This window comes from Astatotilapia calliptera, chromosome 23, assembly GCF_964374335.1.
Source record: "Astatotilapia calliptera chromosome 23, fAstCal68.1, whole genome shotgun sequence".
Classification (NCBI taxonomy): domain Eukaryota; kingdom Metazoa; phylum Chordata; class Actinopteri; order Cichliformes; family Cichlidae; genus Astatotilapia; species Astatotilapia calliptera.
In genome coordinates, this window is record NC_137443.1 from 30,924,818 (window position 1) to 30,937,163 (window position 12,346).

The following is a 12,346-nucleotide window of genomic DNA, read 5'->3' on the forward strand; positions in this document are numbered from 1 at the left end:
GTAAGCCTGCAACTCCTCATCTTCCAGTCTTTTACTGACCTGTTGCCCCTGCAGGTTGGTGAAATGCAGGATTAGCTGCATAATGTCCTCTGCAAAAAAAAAGATGGAAAGTGCTCACAGGGCTGCTGATCCTATACGAATTGCATAATGGGTTGGTCCTGGGGTTAAAATGGGGGGAGGAAAAAATGGCAGGACCTCTTCGTGTGTGGGTTGCCACATGATTTCTCCATTTTTAGATCTCCACTGGCCATCCTCCAGTCTTGTCTCTTCCTCCTGCTCTTCTTCCTCCTTCTCCTTCTCCTCCTCCGCACATGAGCTGCAAAGCTCCTCGGTGCCTGGCAAAAATTCTTCTTCGCTGTCAGAAGTATCTCCACTGCTTGTGGAGAGTGCAAAACTGCAGCAACAGCCTCCTCTAAACTGAGTGCACGCTTCATTGTGTCTGTGCAGAAATGACCACTCAGACCAGGCTGCAAAGTATTCTCATAGACTTCAAAGGTGCACCTGAATAAACATGCTATACCATACATCCAATAAGAGAGAGGAGGCACACTCTTGATCAAGAAAAAACATAAGCGCACGCCTTTGATCTCTCCCCCCCCCCCCCCCCCTCTCTCTCTCTCTCTCACACACACACACACATGCACATACATACATACACAATACCATTTTATGGTGGTTAGCTGTTTTATTGTCATGCATTTTACAAGGTAAGATAACCATGTCCTGCATTCAAAACCACTGAAAATGTCTATGGTGGTGCTGTGCCTAATATTGTGCTGGTGTATGCTGGGTAATCGCACAGCTAGCGACTGGGTGACTTTATTCACCCGCTTCGGCTGTTGTCAGTCCATATCCCCTAGATATGGACCATCTCCTGCTAGATTGTTCAGAAGGTTGTTATCATCCATCCAGATGGAGGATCACTAACAGGAGCGTGGGAAGACTCCAGAATCCACTCTGGCTGCAATCCGGTGGATACAGGAGTGTGTACAGGTAAGACCGTTTAAACGGACAGCATTTATAGAATGACTATTAAAAGTCAGACCAGCGAGTGTCAATAATGTTAATGTGGTTATGTTAGTAATACACCGAGTGCTAATATAACAGCTTTAAGATGCATTTGTAGATGTTATTACGTGTTTTACCGTCTTTATGGTGCTAGCTTAAAGTTACGGTGTAAACGTTAGCTTATATTGGAGTAAAGCTGTTACTGTTTAAACGATGTTAGCACAGAAATATTAGCTTCTGTCATGACTGACGAAGTTACTAGTTAATAAAGTTTTCAGTAAAGTGTTTAATCGCAGCCACAGACTGACAGCAAATATCTCGATTAGCTTCAGTGCATCTGTAATAAATATGTGCAAGTTTCAGTGCTTCGTTTAAACTGTATGATACTTATACTGACCCAGGGTCAGTGTAAAATACAATCCTAGCTGTGTGAACAAAGCCTGGCTCCTTTAATCCTGCATGAAAAACCTCAGGATGCAGGCTATTATTACTCTTTCCTGCTGGCACACCTGTCACACCTGAGAGTCAGCTAGAAACTTACAGTGACGTGGACATCATGCAAAGACTGCCAGACTCTGTAATACTGCAAATGATCAGTGACTCAAGTTAACACTAAACTTTAAACGGTACCTCTGTGTCTCTGTGTGCTGAACATTTAGGATTGAGTCAGGCTGCATCTGTGTTAGTCCTCTGACAGACTGGTGACCTGTCCAGGTGTGCTCTACCTATGACTACTGGGACAGGCTCTAGCTCCTGTAATAGAAATTTTATGTTATTCTCATTTAAAGCATTTAAGTGCTTATGCATATGCTTAGTTGTGACACTGTTATAGACTGTTCAATGAAGGTTTCTAAAACTAGATGAACTTACTTCAGCAGTTTGAGAAAACAACTCCCTTTACAGGTGCTGATAACGTCAAAGGCACAAAACAGCATAACCATTGATCCGTTAGGTTTCATAGCGAGACACGTGAAGTGGCAGAGCTGACATGACTGAACTGTGATGTTTGATGTGTGTTTGCTCTCCTGTGCACAGTAATAAATAGCATGATCACAGCTCTTTCTGTGTTGCAGACTTTATTTAAAAAATTCCATGACATCTACTATAACTGAACCAACCTGGTGCTCTTCATTTATGGAGGCTGTTGAGTCTGAATGTTGGATGTTGTGTATCTCGTGTTCTCTGGGCTTTGTTGTCCTCAGTCTTTTTGCAGGATCAGAAAACAAAACCGGGAGGCGCGTAAATGTTTCTTCTCCATGATGTTTCTTCAAATGTTTCTTCTGGATGATGATATGACCGTGACACGGGATGCCACCTTTGGTCTTGTGACGAAGCAAAGCTCAGGAAGAAGTGTGATTAAATGGTACCCACATGTTGAGAAGGATGTACAGGGCACCTGCAGCCAAATCCAAGCTTCAGCTTAGTTGTAGTTGCAGAATGCTATAGGACTGAGACATCTAAGGCATCAAATGTTTGATTAAACGGATGAAAAAGAGAAGTTTTTTCCCTATAATTATCACTTCTTAAAATCTGTAGCAACTTCAAGTCTGTCAGCATGCTGAGCATGCTCAGAATGTGACAATATATTTTTGTTCAATATTTAATTTCTTTCAGTTGCAATTGTTAAATGAAAAAATATATATTCTTATAATTTAGCAAACGAATTTATAAAAAAAAAATACATATATCTGTATTAGTTTTAGTTAATTAATTTGACACCTGTATTGAAAATACCATATTGTATTCATACAGAATCAGTATGGTATCATTGTTTGTCTGTTCACTGATTGTTGAAGCTAAGAGCTACTTTGATCTGTTTAGATCTAAAGTATCCAAAGTTGAGTTCTAATGTTTCTTCACCCCTGTGTGTGTGATATGTGATTTCCTACATGCTGGCAGAGCAGAGCAGCAGTTTGTGCTCACAGATGGTGACGGTGTGGAGAGACGGTGGTATTTCCTCAGAAGAACCAGCAGAGTCACAAAGGACACCAGTCCATCTCACCACCTTGACTTGCTGACTGATGTTCGTCTACACTGCACAGAGGAAATCAACTGACCGAGGTTTGTCCAGTGACGTGTTATGAAATGTATATTTGTTTTATGCTTACAGATATGTTTTTCTTGACAGAGGCTCTGCAGAGGTTAGACAAAGCAGAGAAAACATGTGCTTTACATTTTACTGTGATTTATTGAGATATTTGTTGCCTGATGTTCAGCAGGAATGGAGAAATAGAATCAAAGGGAGATGTTTTTCCTGTTTTTGTAATGATGTAAGTAAATCTTCAATATTATTTATTTGCTTGGTTATATTAGGAGCGTTTCTGAGTGAGGGGGAGAGGAGTCATCATCCAGGTAAAGTGACATGGATCAGTGGATACACTTGTCTCCCCTTTAAAGGAGACGATCCAAGTCATCCTTAAATGTTAGCGCTTTCAAATACACAAACATTTTTAAAGGACAAAAATGAACATCCAACTTTGACTGTAATACAAAATAAATCTTTGCATGTGTGTTTTCAAACTCTCAGATGGGCAGTATATCAGTCTTGGACTGTCTAACCTGCCGGAGCAGCACTGAATGACCACCGCACGAGCATGTTCCTGCAACATTCAGCATCTGATCCTTCATCTGTGTGCTTCTGCTTTTGGTAAGTAGAGTTACCCAACTCCAGTAACTCTAAACACATGCCATCCATTTCTAACGGCCTGGTTACTTCCTGTCAGTTACTTTAGAAACCATGTGGTCACCTGACCTAACACTGTTTCTTCTTCTTCTCCTTAATGTTGAAGTGTCAAATGTCAAACAGCTGGAGAGGAAACTACACCAGTGTACTGGGATGTTTCAGCAACACGTGCCAGATGCTGTTCCTTCATGGTGACATCACCAGAGACAGTCCCGCCCACCTCAGGACCCATTGATTATGATGATCTGATCCATCAAACCCCCAGCAGGTGAACTTTATTCATGACATAACACCGCAACAATGTAAAAAATTAAACAGCAACAGTCTAAATGTAAAGTGCATTCTAAAGTCCTCTTCAATAAATTGTATGCAAAGAGTCATTCAGGTCACTACAGAACCCAGAGTCTTCATCATTAAATCTCTGGTTGCTTCATTTTTTCTATCCTATATCAGATATTTTGTCACTACTTGTAAATGGAACGCAGCCTTCCTACGGCGGACAGCTAATAACAGGAATCGGACGCGGTCCAGCCAAGTCCACAGCAACCACCATAGCAACCGCCTAGCATGACCTTAAAAACATATTCTGTCTTCATAACTATCAAAATCGTGAAATGATTTGCAAAGTGTGAAAGTGTTACAGCTGCAGAGAGCTATGGCGGTATCTATGGAAGCTGTTTACATAGCTAATAATATACGATGTAACCATGGAGACAGTCAGTCACTTGAGCTAGCGGTGCATGTTTACTACAGTGAATAAGGTGATTGAGTGCACAGCGTCCACACTCTGCAGGGGGTAAAGACATTACTTCAATATTGTTTTATATTGATATATATTAGCCTTCTGTTGACCATCACCTCAGGTTCACCATTACAGTTTCAGATTACAGATGCACACTGTCTAAACACATTCAAAAACTCATGTCTCAGAAATAAGCACAGCTGTTCATGTTTGTCATTAGAGTTTTATTTGTAAGAAAATTATGAACTTCATATTGTGCATTAAATAAAAGAACATTTCACAACTCTGAGTCAACAGAAACAGGTAACAGAAATGTCTCTAATGTGTACAGTGTAGTGTAAGCATTAAAAGATCATAAAGGAAAAACTAACATTTATGTGAAACTAATTGTAATAAAAAATGAGCAGGTGCTTTATAGATTTAAAAGAAAGAATCTGAAAACAACACTTTTTTGGTCTAAGTGATCAAAGTAGAAAACAGAACTGATGTTCAAGAACAAACCGTAGCTGCACTAATATTACACATCTCGATCGTTGTACTGAACAGACATGTTGCTTTTAAAACCACATGCAGTGTGTGACCATGACTGTTCACTGAGACCATGAACGCCACTTCGCTGAAGCATTCTTCTTCTTCTTCTTGCCATTAAATTGGAAGCAGAAGCAGCACGAGCTGATTTGATCTACTGAAAGGAAAAAGCAGAACATCTGAGTTGAAACCAGTCAGCTGAAATCATTAAGACAGGAACAAATTCAATGCAGTGTCTCAAGTGGCTTAGCCTGTTACAACTGTTGATACAAGCTAAATACGGTTAACACACAGTGTCAGGGAGCTCCAGTGTGGGAACTAGTGGCTTTAGGTTTGTAGTCATTTAACTTTCATCCATTCATTCATTTAATTCAGGAGGAAGAAATGCCAGGTTGGTGCAGGCTGGTTACATGCATTTGGTCCCATGCTGTCTTTAATTAAATGACTTGGTTCATTTTATGGCTGGGCTGTATGTGGGGTTATATCATGTTATTTGGGCAGGAGTACCTGTCCCCTGTTAGACTTAGAAAGTTTCTCCATAAGTAGAGTTTCTAACTCTTCTAGCACATCTGTGGCTGACAGCTTTTTGGTGGCTCTTTTTACCCCACACTGGTTGTGAGTGTGTAAATAGCCCCACTAGTTATTTTGGGTTGCAGTTAACTAGGGAGGAAGGGGTGGGTATGCCATGATTAGGTGAATAACAATTATATGTGATACATAAATTTCACAATGCATGCATATATCTCTATCAATTAAACCTGGCCTGAGGGCTGCCATTTTTTACATTCAGTTATTTCTCTTAGAAATGTTGGAACTAAATAATGAATGTGTTACAGTTAAAGTGAAACACTGGTCAGTGTAAATGGCTCATTGGGACACAGAAACCTTTAAATTAAACCTGATATCTAGTGTCAAACAATATCAAAGCTGTAAAAGATGTTTACATTCAGAATTTATAAAACTATGATTGTAAATAAATTCAAACAAGTGAGCTTTTCTCTTTGTGCTGAATATCAACACTGTGGTTTCTTAGACTGTAAGCTGTACTTTAGTGCAACCAGTTGCAGAAGCTGCCACTCCAAATGTCTTTTGATAACAAGAAAAAAATACCTTTTCAGTACACGGCCTGAAGTTCTTCTCCGACATCTTCTGCAATCGGCTTTGTCTGCTGGTTTGAAGACAATAAACCACAAAAAAGATGATTTAGTCACTTTGTCTGCGTCATGCAGCTCGAATGTGTCGTGTAACGATGTTGAATAGCCGTCGTTATCCCTCTGCTTTGAGCCTTTTATCAAAAGTTACAGCTAACTTCATGAAGTTGTACAAAAAGGCTTCATTTCGCCGAGACAGTGCGTTTCTGACTATTACATGCATTTGAATGGAGTTCTTGCACGAAACAAAGTATAAGTTTTCATTATGTGAATAACTTGTATTTTACACTGACCCTGGGTCAGTATCAACTTCATGAAGACAGCTGTAACTTTTGAGAGAGGACTCACACACACACATATTTATGGCTTTGCCTTATAGAATTCAGCATCTCCGTGCTGAGGAAATAGGTTTTGCAGCTGTTTGAGCTAAGATTTTCAAGTTATTCACAAATTGAAAACCTATACTTTGTGTCGGGCGAGAACTCCATTCAAATGCATGTAATAGCGAGAAACGCACTAACGTGGTGAAATAAAGCGTTTTTCCATAAACTTCATAAAGACAGCTGTAAATTTTGAGAGAAGACTCACACACACATTGGGGGGATATTGAAGTCTATAAGATAAAGCCATGAATATGTTTGTCTGAGTCTTCTATCAAAAGTTACAGCAAGCTCTATGAAGTTGATGAGAAACGCGTTTCTCACTGTTACATGCATTTGAATTTAGTTCTTGCCCGACACAAAGTATAGGTTTTAATTTGTGAATAACTTGAAAATCTTAGCTCAAACAGCTGCAAAACCTATTTCCTGAGCACTGAGATGCTGAATTCTATAAGGCAAAGCCATAAATATGTGTGTGTGATTCTTCTATCAACAGTTACAGCTGTCTTCTTGAAGTTGATACTGACCCAGGGTCAGTGTAAAATACAATCCTAGCTGTGTGAACAAAGCTTGGCTCCTTTAATCCTGCATGACAAACCTCAGGATGCAGGTTATTATTACTCTTTCCTGCTGGCACACCTGAGAGTCAGCTAGAAACTTACAGTGACGTGGACATCATGCAAAGACTGCCAGACTCTGTAATACTGTGAATGATCAGTGACTCAAGTTAACACTAAACTTTAAACAGTACCTCTGTGTCTCTGTGTGCTGAACATTTAGGATTGAGTCTGCATTGACTTTATTTATTGAGACTTTAATGTGCTAAAAGCAGGTTGAAGACAGCTCAGAAACATTTGAAGATTAAAATTTAGCATTATGGCTGCTGGTGGTTTGTAAAGCCTATACTCAGCTGTAGTTTTTGTTACTAATTTATGTTTGTTGTTGTTTAACACAGATTTCAGAAGAGCAAATATGCTTAATAGTTTAACTAGATTTCATTTGTCAGTGTGGGACTGCTGAGTCACCTGAAGAACTCATTTCATTCATTCTCCACATGATGTTCATATACAGAAATGTTTCACAGGAACTGGTTCCTCCCAAACTGTGAACTAGTGTGTTTCCATAGATTATCTCTGTATGAATGTACTTTTAAATGAAGGCAAGTGTTTGTCCTTTTTTGTTCCTCAGTTACAGTACGTGATATCTTGATATCAGGCGGTCAACACTGGGGGAAGACAAGAAGCAGACGTACTTCCAAGAGGGAGCTGCAGTGAGGACACAGCCAGGTCACTGAGGTCAGAGGTCAGAATCTGAAACAGCTCAGGTTTATATTTTAGGGGTTATAAAAAATCAAAATGTATTTATGAAGAAACCTTTAAATAATAGTCATAATTATGATTATTATAAGAAATATCAAACATTTAAGTGGATTTTCTGTTACACATGTTGTATTAGCCCTGCAATAAACTGGCAGCCTGTCTTTGTCCTGTATCAGCTGGGATAGGCTTCATCCTCCCGCAACCCTGAATTGGATACATTGTATTCCAATTATGTAATCTGATCATTTACAAACTCAAGGTATCTAATCAAAATGTAAGTAATAATTATAAAATGGGAAAGCAGAAATAAGTGTGACATAAATGTAAATGTGTTAGCTGACATAGAGGACAGCTACATGTAGTCTGAAAAACCTTTGTTGTCAAGTTTGCAGGTATATCAGCACGAGACATTCTTACATAGAAGAGTCTGTTAAAGTCTCTAACTCAGCGAAGCATTATTGGTCCCGTCTGTTTGGATAAATATAGTAAGTTGATGTTTGTCCATTTATTGACACATTTTCTTAAGTGCTTATCCAGTTCAGGATCACAGTGGAGCTGCAGCTGGATATGTTCATTAAATAAACCTTACAAAAGTTAACAATAAACCTGCATCCATGTACGTTGTTGTCCACAGGATAAGAAAATCAAACTGGAACACTGTGGAACATGTTAATAAATGTTTGTGTGTTTATGCCTGTGTCTTTCACAGGAGGCGCTGGAAGGTTTCCCTAATAGTTCCTGGTGAATCAAAGCAGAACCATAAAGGTTGCTGGATTGCATGATGGCCTTACCCCTGAGCAGTCATCCTGTTAAAGGGGGAACCAGTTAGAAGCTGTTTTCAAAGTAGCTGAGCAGATTTCATCTCAAGTAAGCGATTAACTGTTTGTTCATCTGTTCTGCCACTTAAAGAGCATTTAAGGACGTCTTTTGAGTGTCCAGCTGAATTAATTCTACTGGCTCTCATGGTCATTTGTTATTATAGACATATTTTTCATGTTCATCCAGCTATTTAGTAAATTCTATCTATTTAGTAATATCCGTCAGCTATAAAATGTAATATAAATATAAAAAATATCTAAATATCTCCTGCACTTTATATTTTAATGATGTAAGTCTGTTATCGTGTTACATTAGCATTCCTCACATATCAATGAGATGCTGTACAGTACAATCCTACTGACGCAGCAGAGGGATAACGACGGCTATTCAACATCGTTACACGACACATTCAAGCTGCATGACACAGACAAAGTGACTAAATCATCTTTTTTGTGGTTTATTGTCTTCAAACCAGCAGACAAAGCCGATTGCAGAAGATTTCGGAGAAGAACTTCAGGCCGTGTACTGAAAAGGTATTTTTTTCTTGTTATCAAAAGACATTTGGAGTGGCAGCTTCTGCAACTGGTTGCACTAAAGTACAGCTTACAGTCTAAGAAACCACAGTGTTGATATTCAGCACAAAGAGAAAAGCTCACTTGTTTGAATTTATTTACAATCATAGTTTTATAAATTCTGAATGTAAACATCTTTTACAGCTTTGATATTGTTTGACACTAGATATCAGGTTTAATTTAAAGGTTTCTGTGTCCCAATGAGCCATTTACACTGACCAGTGTTTCACTTTAACTGTAACACATTCATTATTTAGTTCCAACATTTCTAAGAGAAATAACTGAATGTAAAAAATGGCAGCCCTCAGGCCAGGTTTAATTGATAGAGATATATGCATGCATTGTGAAATTTATGTATCACATATAATTGTTATTCACCTAATCATGGCATACCCACCCCTTCCTCCCTAGTTAACTGCAACCCAAAATAACTAGTGGGGCTATTTACACACTCACAACCAGTGTGGGGTAAAAAGAGCCACCAAAAAGCTGTCAGCCACAGATGTGCTAGAAGAGTTAGAAACTCTACTTATGGAGAAACTTTCTAAGTCTAACAGGGGACAGGTACTCCTGCCCAAATAACATGATATAACCCCACATACAGCCCAGCCATAAAATGAACCAAGTCATTTAATTAAAGACAGCATGGGACCAAATGCATGTAACCAGCCTGCACCAACCTGGCATTTCTTCCTCCTGAATTAAATGAATGAATGGATGAAAGTTAAATGACTACAAACCTAAAGCCACTAGTTCCCACACTGGAGCTCCCTGACACTGTGTGTTAACCGTATTTAGCTTGTATCAACAGTTGTAACAGGCTAAGCCACTTGAGACACTGCATTGAATTTGTTCCTGTCTTAATGATTTCAGCTGACTGGTTTCAACTCAGATGTTCTGCTTTTTCCTTTCAGTAGATCAAATCAGCTCGTGCTGCTTCTGCTTCCAATTTAATGGCAAGAAGAAGAAGAAGAATGCTTCAGCGAAGTGGCGTTCATGGTCTCAGTGAACAGTCATGGTCACACACTGCATGTGGTTTTAAAAGCAACATGTCTGTTCAGTACAACGATCGAGATGTGTAATATTAGTGCAGCTACGGTTTGTTCTTGAACATCAGTTCTGTTTTCTACTTTGATCACTTAGACCAAAAAAGTGTTGTTTTCAGATTCTTTCTTTTAAATCTATAAAGCACCTGCTCATTTTTTATTACAATTAGTTTCACATAAATGTTAGTTTTTCCTTTATGATCTTTTAATGCTTACACTACACTGTACACATTAGAGACATTTCTGTTACCTGTTTCTGTTGACTCAGAGTTGTGAAATGTTCTTTTATTTAATGCACAATATGAAGTTCATAATTTTCTTACAAATAAAACTCTAATGACAAACATGAACAGCTGTGCTTATTTCTGAGACATGAGTTTTTGAATGTGTTTAGACAGTGTGCATCTGTAATCTGAAACTGTAATGGTGAACCTGAGGTGATGGTCAACAGAAGGCTAATATATATCAATATAAAACAATATTGAAGTAATGTCTTTACCCCCTGCAGAGTGTGGACGCTGTGCACTCAATCACCTTATTCACTGTAGTAAACATGCACCGCTAGCTCAAGTGACTGACTGTCTCCATGGTTACATCGTATATTATTAGCTATGTAAACAGCTTCCATAGATACCGCCATAGCTCTCTGCAGCTGTAACACTTTCACACTTTGCAAATCATTTCACGATTTTGATAGTTATGAAGACAGAATATGTTTTTAAGGTCATGCTAGGCGGTTGCTATGGTGGTTGCTGTGGACTTGGCTGGACCGCGTCCGATTCCTGTTATTAGCTGTCCGCCGTAGGAAGGCTGCGTTCCATTTACAAGTAGTGACAGTCTGCCGCAACTCGAACTCAAACCCCGCTTTGTTCTTTAATTATAGGCCTTTTATAGCCGTTCATGACACGGGCACACACACACATAAAGCACTTTGCCTCACCATGAGAATGGAACTTTACCTAAGATAACCTTTAAAATATCTGATATAGGATAGAAAAATGAAGCGACCAGAGATTTAATGATGAAGACTCTAAAACCCACTGTCTTGACAAAATAAAGCGTTTTTGAACAACTTCATATAAATCGCTGTAACTTTTGATAGAAGACTCAGACAAACATGTTTATGGCTTTATCTTATAGAACTCAATATCCCCGTGCTGGGCAAACAGAACAGGTTTTGCAGCCGTTTGAGCTAAGATTTTAAAATTATTCACATAATGAAAACCTATACTTTGTTTCAGGCGAGTTTCCCATTCAAATGCATGTAACAGTGAGAAACGCATTGTCTTGGCGAAATAAAGCGTTTTTGAACAACTTCATATAAATCGCTGTAACTTTTGATAGAAGACTCAGACAAACATGTTTATGGCTTTATCTTATAGAACTCAATATCCCCGTGCTGGGCAAACAGGTTTTGCAGCCGTTTGAGCTAAGATTTTAAAATTATTCACATAATGAAAACCTATACTTTGTTTCAGGCGAGTTTCCCATTCAAATGCATGTAACAGTGAGAAACGCATTGTCTTGGCGAAAGAAAGAGGTTTTGCAGCCGTTTGAGCTAAGATTTTAAAATTATTCACATAATGAAAACCTATACTTTGTCTGGGGCGAGTTTCCCATTCAAATGCATGTAACAGTGAGAAACGCATTGTCTTGGCGAAAGAAAGCGTTTTTGAACAACTTCATATAAATCGCTGTAACTTTTGATAGAAGACTCAGACACACATGTTTATGGCTTTATCTTATAAAACTCAATATCTCCGTGCTGGGCAAACAGGTTTTGAAGCCATTTAAGCTAAGATTTTAAAATTATTCACATAATGAAAACCTATACTTTGTCTAAGGCGAGTTTCCCATTCAAATGCATGTAACAGTGAGAAACGCATTGTCTTGGCGAAAGAAAGCGTTTTTGAACAACTTCATATAAATCGCTGTAACTTTTGATAGAAGACTCAGACACACATGTTTATGGCTTTATCTTATAAAACTCAATATCTCCGTGCTGGGCAAACAGGTTTTGCAGCCGTTTGAGCTAAGATTTTAAAATTATTCACATAATGAAAACCTATACTTTGTCTCGGGTGAGTTTCCCATTCAA

General features: G+C 38.8%; 2 long non-coding RNA genes across 12 annotated transcripts; one reads left to right on the forward strand and one right to left on the reverse strand.

Moving 5' to 3' along the window:
- The first annotated feature begins 625 nt into the window (after nt 1–625).
- On the forward strand, nt 626–10,598 carry LOC145424319 (uncharacterized). 11 transcript variants are annotated; one of them, XR_013905358.1, is made up of 10 exons: nt 651–707; nt 913–993; nt 2,211–3,069; nt 3,322–3,360; nt 3,536–3,655; nt 3,798–3,959; nt 7,681–7,794; nt 8,521–8,678; nt 9,106–9,163; nt 10,117–10,598. It is a non-coding gene; the product is annotated as an uncharacterized LOC145424319 (long non-coding RNA). The 11 variants fall into 11 exon arrangements; XR_013905354.1 differs by having other exon boundaries at nt 626–707; nt 913–3,069; XR_013905357.1 differs by lacking the exon at nt 651–707 and having other exon boundaries at nt 729–993.
- LOC145424320 (uncharacterized) lies at nt 4,637–6,409 on the reverse strand. Its single transcript, XR_013905364.1, has 2 exons — nt 6,072–6,409; nt 4,637–5,118 (listed from the first exon to the last, which is right to left on the reverse strand). It is a non-coding gene; the product is annotated as an uncharacterized LOC145424320 (long non-coding RNA).
- Nucleotides 10,599–12,346: the final 1,748 nt, after the last annotated feature.